Consider the following 9,127-nt stretch of genomic DNA (forward strand, 5'->3'; position numbering starts at 1 on the left):
GCAGCTAGCCCTTTGAGGTTTTCACGAAATGTGGATTGGTTACAATTGTGTGGAAAACCATTCCCGATGGGACTCAGAAAATTGTTGCAGCGCACAGTGGGCCCTTTCTCATCAGCTTGAGAAACATATCGTGGATGTTTCTCATTCAGCTTTAAACCCCTAATCCTGCAGATGAGACAGTCACAGTTTTCGCCTCGAGTTTCCAATCTGACACGGATAGACTTGAAGACATACAGTGATGGTATAACAACTTCTTTGCCTTCATCTCGCTTCTTTATGATTGTCTGGGATGTATCACATATTCCTTGAGGCACTCTTGCATCACCCAAGTCAAAGTTGATGCCATAGATTTTTGATAAACGCTCCACTTGGAATGAAGTTATTTGCCGGGAGTACTTTTTAAGGCAAGTTAGACAATTTTTCTGTTCTCCTCCTGACCTCTTGCATGATTTGGCATTGTGAGAAATTGCTTAGTCTCCTGTAAATGCAACAGTATTCAAATAGTTTTATCAGCCTTGAAATTTAAACTATCTCTTAGTTGTGCAAATGGAAGGAATTAAAAAAAAACAGGCAAAAGTTTGTAGACTTATAAGCCAAAATATAATTGATGTTATTGACAATATATGCCATTGAAACGAATCGAAACTTTACCTGTATGCAGAAATATGGACGGTCACAAATGTGAGGGTGAACCTTTTATTTGGAGATTGGTCTAAAATTTAAGCAATGCTTTATCACAAAATTCAAAAAAACTTAATTTAATTTCAGTTTTAAAATATATTTATTAGGATTAAATTAGTTTTGATATAAAAGCAAACTATTTTCTTGTCTACTCTCCCTTTTGTTCATATACCCACTTGTCATCTTACAGTATTTTATATAGTATAGTTTGCATATGAGTATAGTGCACACTCAACTTTTTTAACAATTAATGTGGAATACATCTATTAAATAAATATCATTTTTAAAGTGTGCACCTTTTTCTTTGATATCATTTTTTTGTAAGAAAAGTGCGCACTTTACTCAATAAAATACAATACTTTTTACCACTTCCTACTTTTTCCGCTGAAAAACATTTCCATCTTAAACATCATAGACCAAAAACTTTCCTCAGAAGTTGAAAATGTAAAAAAGGAATTTTACCCTAATAATTGTAGTTTCGTTGAAGAAAGAAAATAATTCCAAATGCAATAAAATGCAAGTTTTGATAACAGCAATAAATGATTTTTTTTTATGGAATAATCTGTAAAATACACTTAAACAAAAAAAAAGGGAATGCCGTACATTTCTTTTTTTGGTAAAAGTTGTATTTGTCAAAAACTACCCGTAAGAATTCAACCAAAATTTACACGAATGTTCCTTAGTCTATTGCTCACATTAGGTTAAATTTTTTACTAGATAGCTCAATTTTTACGGCCTCTGTAATGCTTTTTCTGAATGAAATTCATACGGACATAATGAAAAGAGTGAATTGCTTAAAAAATCTACTATTTTAAAATCTGCTTATTTTGCTAAACCCCTCAAGTTGTGTTATGTGTACATGTATTTTGTTATAATTTACATAGATCACTGCTCAGGGTAGCAAATACTTGAAATTTTTTCCCCAGAGTTGGTCATTTCATTCAAAAATTGAATAACCCATATTATGAGGAGATTTTGTGGTTTTAAATGATTTTGTGGCCAGAGTTTTTCAGCAATTGTCCTAATTCCAAAACAGTGTTAATAAAACTTGTTGCTTATAACCTGTAGAGCATGCACACAAAAAATCAGGATAATCAGACAAAATTTTTTTCCAACACTGTCCCCAAATCAGGGTAATCAGACAAAATTTTTTCCCAACACTGTCAAAATGTATGATTTTGCAAAATGTTTTGACCTATAAATTTATAACCAAGCAAGATATCTGCATGAAATTTTATACATTGATAGCCATTCTAAACAGGTACAACACCATAGAATTTCATGAAGTTCCAATGACCCATTTCAATTTTATGGCTTGTTTAGTGAATAATCGAAACAGTAAAAAATTTGGGAAATTTTCAACTTCAAATTGCTTTTTTTTTCTCGGACGTAATAGATGGATTTCAAAACTCCCATTTCTGGACACCTACATTATCATCTGGACACTATCATCCCATATAAGTGGCTTTTTCGGCTTAGCTAGAAGGGCACTATCCCCAAAAATATCAACTGTGGGAGCGAAACCAGGGAAAAAACCAATGCTCAGTAATCTTGAAGAAAACTAATTGATTATGCTAGCAATCGTGCCCGATTGCGAGCATTTGTTTCGGAAAAAGAGCATTTATCAGCTATGCTGCTAAGCTTGCTAAAAAACATAACATATGTTTTAATGGTCAACCTAGTGAAAAGTGGTGGCAGCTACTTAAAAAGAGACATGTTTGTGTGAGTCTTCGTCATCCAGAAGCTACATCTTCTATACGACACATTGCATGGATAGGGCTAAATTTTCAAAATAGTTTATTTCTTTAGAATTTTTATTACAAAACAAGAATTTGCTGGACAAACCAGAATGTATTGGGAACATAGACGAAACAGGGATGCAGCTAGAGCATAAACCAAGTCGTGTTGTTGCCAGGAAATGCTCAAAATACATTCAGACAGGGGCGTTGTTAGGGAGGGGAGGAGGGTGAGGGGGATGCGGGCTGCACTGGGTGACACCATCAAGTGGCGACACCAAAATGCAATAAAAAGTTTAATTTATTTTACCGAAATTTACTGAAGTACACCAACAATCTAACGAGTTCTAAAATAAATCTAAAAAAAGCGAAATTCTAAAAAATCTAACAAAATAGACATTAATTTTAAATTAATTTAAATATTAATTAATTTAGATAAAACAAATGGCTACCTTGAATTTGAACAATTACAGCTCAGCAGCACTTTTAGCTTAAGGCATATTGATCTTATATATATATAAAAATAATAATGTATATGCTTCATTACTAAAACCCATTCATTATTATCATTTTAAAATTAAAAAAACAACCAGAATTGCAAAAAATCTTCTTAGCTTTGATCATAGCATTGACTAATCATATTCAACTGAGATAGCCATTATTACCAACGTTATATATATATATATATATATATATATATATATATATATATATATATATATATATATATGAATATATAAATATTATATATATATACATACGCCGTTGCTACATGAAGCGCAATGCGCTCCATGCAGCCATATGCTACTCGGAGCGCAATACTTTGTACGCATACGCTAAATTTCTTTCTTTTTTTTTTAAAATTCATCCCCATCCCCATCCCCATCCCCATCCCCATCCCCATCCCCATCCCCATCCCCATCCCCATCCCCATCCCCATCCCCATCCCCATCCCCATCCCCATCCTCATCCCCATCCCCATCCCCATCCCCATCCCTATCCCTATCTCTATCCCTATCCCTATCCCTATCTTTATTCCTATCCCTATCTCTATCCCTATCTCTATCCCTATCCCTTGGGTAGCGAATAATTGTAATTCCAGCTTGGTTTAGACATTTTGTGACGGTTTCAGTCACATGGGGTCGAGCTTTATCATGGAGAAATTTTACATTTTAAGTCCTTATTTTAGGTCTTTGCTTATTTATTTCGCATATAAGAGGTTTCAAACAATTTTTTTAAAAATATTCGTTAGTAATGGTGTCTCCCTTTTCAACATAACCCAAATAAACAACACCTGTTGTTTAGAAGAAGATGTAGAACATGTTTTTAGGCTGAACCCTGTCGCATCTTATTATAATTCTTGGACTTTCACCTTCACTGACCCAACAAGCGTTAGCCGACTTGTGTCCAACTTGTCTCAAATAAAACCACGACTCATCCCCTGTAATAATATCACATAGTCTCCATGGGCCGTTTCTGAAAAGTGCTAAATTTTCCTTTTATGCCTCAACTCTATTCTTGCAACTTTGATCGGTTAACTCGTGGGGTATCCAACGTGATGTTAGTTTTCTTTTTTTAAGTGGGCTGTAAAAAATTTCGCTGATTGTAAAATGATAAATCGATGTCAGGGCTACAATTATATCATGTGTTGCATGCGGATTTTCTTCAATAATGGCTCGAACACGTTCAATACTCTCAGCTGTATACGCGGTTTGAGGGTGCCCTGAGTGAGGATCATCTTCGAGACTCTCTCTACCATATTTAAATAAAGTAGCCCACTTGGCATCTGTACTATATTTTGGAGCTTGGTCACCATGAACAAAAACCAACTCATCGGTTATTGTTTGTGCTGAAACTCCAAGTATAGCACGGGTTTTAATATATGCTCGATATACAAATTTTTTCTTTTAAACTTATATAATAAAATTTAAAAAACTTTTTTAATAAACATTCAAAACATTTCAATATGCACTTAAAATGCTCCCAATTAAAAACAGCTTAAAATGATATCTAACTATTTAATTATTTCCCGTATCATTGTATCTTTATAGATGAAGTTTTCGAACTTTCTTAACGACCTAAGTATTTATATATATATGTGTATATATATATATATATATATATATATATATATATATATATATATATATATATATATATATATATATATATATATATATATATACAGTAGTGGAAAAAATAATAAATACACATTAGGGTGTTTCAAAAATAAGTCATGTCTGAAAAAAAAAAAGAGCCCTAGCTTATCATCTGCCCAGACCATGATTTAGTACTAAGGATTTTTTTTTTTTTATATTTGAAAATCCTAAGGGTCCCTCCAGGGGGTAAAAGGGGCAGTTTTTTTAGCGTTTTGTACCATTTTTAAAAGAGTTTGGAGGAAGTCTTAACATTAAAATTTTTAATTTTTTTTTTTATATTTCTGTTTTTAAAGGCCTAGTTAATCTAAATAAGACGGACTCTATTCTCCAAAAAAAAAAAAGCTTCTAAAAACTGTTTTAAAAAATCCTAAATTTAGGGTTTTTTTGATTTTATAAAACCCATAAATGTTAAATAATATTTTTTTGAAATTCATATTAGTAGGTTTATTTTCGATTAAATTTTAGATGCAGTATTATATTAAATTCACTTGTATTCAGCTACAGAGTTTATTCTAGGAAATAATAAAAAAAGAGGGCCTGGGAATGAATAATAAGGAAATGATTAAATATTTTTTGTAATGAAATATTCAAAACCAAATGGTTTTTTCCGAAAACTAAAAAAAAAATAACAATTTATGAAACTACAAAAAACTTCAAATCCAATGTAAAATTTGTTTTAAATTGAAATACAGTAATCTTAGTTAATTTATGATCATCTTTATTACAGCTATCTATTAAAAACAAAATAATTTTTCAAATTAAAAACAGATTAAAAATTTGTTAAAGAAAAAAATGTAAAATAAAAAACTAGATTTTTTTTCTGCTAGCAGCATTTTCATAATCGATTTTTTTTCTGCTTTTTCTGTTTTTCTTGTAATCATTTGTGAAGAGAAGGGTGTCCTGCCTTTTCTCCTCAGAATATGCTCTGTTTATTAGGTCTTGAACTAATTTTACCGCCCTTTCAGAGCAGTCATTAACAACATCAAGTCCAATTACTGTTGCTTTAAATTCTAGATAAAAATCATTGAATTTCCAAAATTCTGGTGGTGTTTTCATCCATTGAGTTTCTGCTTTTCCATGTCTAAGCATATCAAAAACTAGCCACGACTTGTCTGTTATTAATGGAGCTAAACTAGGAGGCTCATCTTTACTGAAGTTAAGGCTTTTTAATATAGCTTGGTCCATTATTTGGCGCTCCAAAGGGAAATTTTCATTTGGACATCTTGGTAAACTATACAGTTTCTTGGCCATATCACCACGTTCCCCACATTCTTCATCTGCTAGAGCAAAAACTACCAAAGTGGGATCCAAATACCAAGTATGTCTAAGAATAGAGCTCGTAACAGCTTGGGAGCCAAGTAGATTCCATTCCTCATATCTTTTCATTTGCCAGTAAGCTTTCATATCCTAATAAACAGTATTAATAAACATTTTGAATCATTTTAATCAATAGCAAGCTTTCTAACCTCTCAATAAATTATTAAAAGACCATATACCTGTGCTGGTGCTAAAGAACTTAACTCTGCTTTTAGAAACCACTCTGTATAGAAAAGAGATATGAATAAAACCATACCAGTTATTTCTTCTTTTTCTTTGTTAGTCAGGTTTGGAATTTCATTCATTAAAAGATACAATTTTAAATAGTATAAACCTTTTCCCATGAATCTTGAATGGTGAACTGGTCCCGGTAAATGGAATTTAAACCTATTTGACGATAGAACCATTAAAGTAAGTTCAGCTAGCTCATGGTATTCTTTTCTAACATTTCCATCCTAATAAATTTTTAATATATTTTTAATTTGTTACAATCGTTTCTTTTAAATATTTAGAATAAATAGACATAAACAAAATCAAAATTATAATAGCACCTTTTTAAAGATCTTTGAATTGATCACATTAGTAAAAAACTGAATAGCAGCTAATTTTTGATTATATATCCATGTTCCAGGTGGTATTATTAGTCTTTTCAGCTCCTTAGTTTCAGTATCTACACAGTTCCAATTTTTTTTTAGAAATTCAAATAGTTTGTCTTCTGGACCAGAAGTTTCGCTGCTAGGGTAAATCTTCCAGAAATGAGTTATGTGTCGCTCAATTACATGATGTCTACATGCAATCAGCAACAATGGGCGTTAAATCTGTTGAACTAATCTCATGCAAGTACCTTGCCATCTTCCTGTATTTGCTGAAGTTGTGTCAAAGCAGAGACATTTAACTTTATCTCCTAATCCAAAAAACTCCATTAATTCAAAAATAGCTTGCTTTTGATTAACCCCTGAACTAGACTCTATTGGAGGAATGCCAAGTAGTTCTGTTTTCCCATCAATCCTTACCAAAACTGCAATTCTATCTTTTTTTAATTGCTTTCCTTCCGTCAATTCATTTACTATTTTTCCATCAAAGTGTATGGTCATTAGTGAATCTGATGATACTACACTGTTTTTTATATATTCCCTTATTTCTGTTGCTCCGGCAGATACTATGTTCTCTGCAGCTCTATAAGATGTTGATTTAGAGCACTTAAAGTTTGCTACAGAACCACCAGCCATGACAATAACACTACTAATCAAAGCTGTATGTTGGTGGGGTGTTATACCCTCTCCCACTGCTGTATGAGCAGTAGACTGAAGTATATTTTTAGGAAGAAGAACAGAATTTTGAGTATTAGGAATCTCATTAAAATCAAAGTCGATATCTGTTTCCTGGCCTAAATCGTCGCTAGTGTAACTAGAAGAACTTAGATAATCTAAACCATTTTTATCTAACTCTACACATAGCTCTTTTTCTAAATTTGATTTGCTTCTTTTCTTTCTTCCTACAGAATACTCATATCTTTTATCTTTTCCTCCAAGACTTCCTTTCCTTTCCCAAAGCTGGTCTTTTAAGAAAGCAATATCTTCTTCCTTGTCTTTCACTTTTCTCATTTTATCTTTTAATATTTCCTCAAACATAACATGAGGATGTTTTCCAATCCAAAATACTTTATTCATTTGTTCTTCAAATAAATGTCTTTTTTTTACTTCAGCAAGATTTGTTCTTTTTCTTTTATCTTTTAATTTCATCCACTCTTTTAACAGTTTCTCAACTTTATTCCTTTAAAAAATAATATTTGCTTGTATAATGGTTTATGGATTAAACTGATTTAGAGTTCAATGATAAAACTTACCTTAGCTTTTGTATTGTAAGCACCTTAAATCCACCACGTATCTAAGGACCCATTAGTTTAGATAATATGCAGCAGTCAAACTGATCAACTGGGCAGTTAGGTATGAAAGAGGAACTTTTGTTAGTACAACCTACTAAGCACTTAAGTTTTGCTTCACATCTTAATTTTCGTAGAAAGAGATAATATTGAATTACCTCTTTAGCAGTTGCAAATTTATTTGCTGGAAGTTTTATGATATATTTTTTAACTAAAAATATTTCAACCAATCTATTACTTCTAACTTTTTTTTTCGGTGGCATTTTAACAATTTTTTTATTTTTAATCTAAAAACAAAGTTTTATATAACATATATTTAAATAAAACATTATTTACTGAAAAGATTTAAAATTTTATTTAAAAAAATATATAAATAAGTACACCGTAAAAATATTTGTTTTTGTTATATATTTATGGATTTTTGGGTTTTTTAAAACAGTTTTTAGAATTTTATTTTATTTTTTTGAGAATAGAGCCCGTTTTATTTAGATTAACTAGGTCTTTACAAACAGAAATATGAAAAAAACATTTGAAAATTTTAATGTTAAGACTTCCTCCAAACTCTTTTAAAAATGGTACAAAACGCTAAAAAAACTGCCCCTTTTACCCCCTGGAGGGACCCTTAGGATTTTCAAATATAAAAAAAAAAAAAATCCTTAGTACTAAATCATGGTCTGGGCAGATGATAAGCTAGGGCTCTTTTTTTTTTTCAGACATGACTTTTTTTTGAAACACCCTAATACACATCTAAACATTTAGAAAAATGCTTTTTATTCATTGCAATTGATGTTAACTGATATTGATTTTTATGCTTTTATAAACTTTGTAGTTAAAAACTATATTTTTAGAAAAATTATGAATTGTTTTTCAATTTTTCTCATGTTACTAACAATTTTGTTTATAGTAGACAGAAATTTACTGGGAAAAATAATAAATACAGCAATGATTATTCTTTTTGTTTTCTTTAATTTTCAACTGTTATTACTTTATATTTGTTTGACTCCGGTTATTATTATTACCTCGTAGGAAGAGGATTTGGAGGGGGTAATAGCCTCTTCCCCCATATTTATTTAAGAAGAGGATCACTTCCCTTTCCCTTCCCCTTCAAATTGCCAAACCTGGCTGTTTTAGTCACTCCCCCTCAAACTGATATGACCTTCCTACGCTACTGGATAATAATAAATTATATTATTATAATAATAACAAATTAAGGAGAAGATCAATTAATTTTTCGTGAAGATAAAGAAGATCCATTTATCTCCAGAAACACTATTTAAAAACACTTACAGTTAAATGTAACAGCACAAACAATTAGAGGACGTTTAGTTGAAGCTAATTTGTTTTTCAAGATC

At 31.2% G+C, this 9,127-nt stretch overlaps 1 pseudogene across 1 annotated transcript; it reads right to left on the bottom strand.

Moving 5' to 3' along the window:
• Positions 1-5,978: 5,978 nt before the first annotated feature.
• Positions 5,979-8,305, bottom strand: LOC145188632 (uncharacterized; annotated as a pseudogene). The gene is made up of 3 exons (XR_016445845.1): positions 7,740-8,305; positions 6,445-7,666; positions 5,979-6,348 (listed from the first exon to the last, which is right to left on the bottom strand). The product of XR_016445845.1 is annotated as an uncharacterized LOC145188632 (transcript).
• Between the last annotated feature and the right edge of the window lie 822 nt (positions 8,306-9,127).

Source organism: Hydra viridissima, unplaced genomic scaffold (assembly GCF_058129835.1).
Source record: "Hydra viridissima isolate aposymbiotic clone 2 unplaced genomic scaffold, HvirCarnegie_v1 scaffold_12, whole genome shotgun sequence".
Lineage (NCBI taxonomy): Eukaryota > Metazoa > Cnidaria > Hydrozoa > Anthoathecata > Hydridae > Hydra > Hydra viridissima.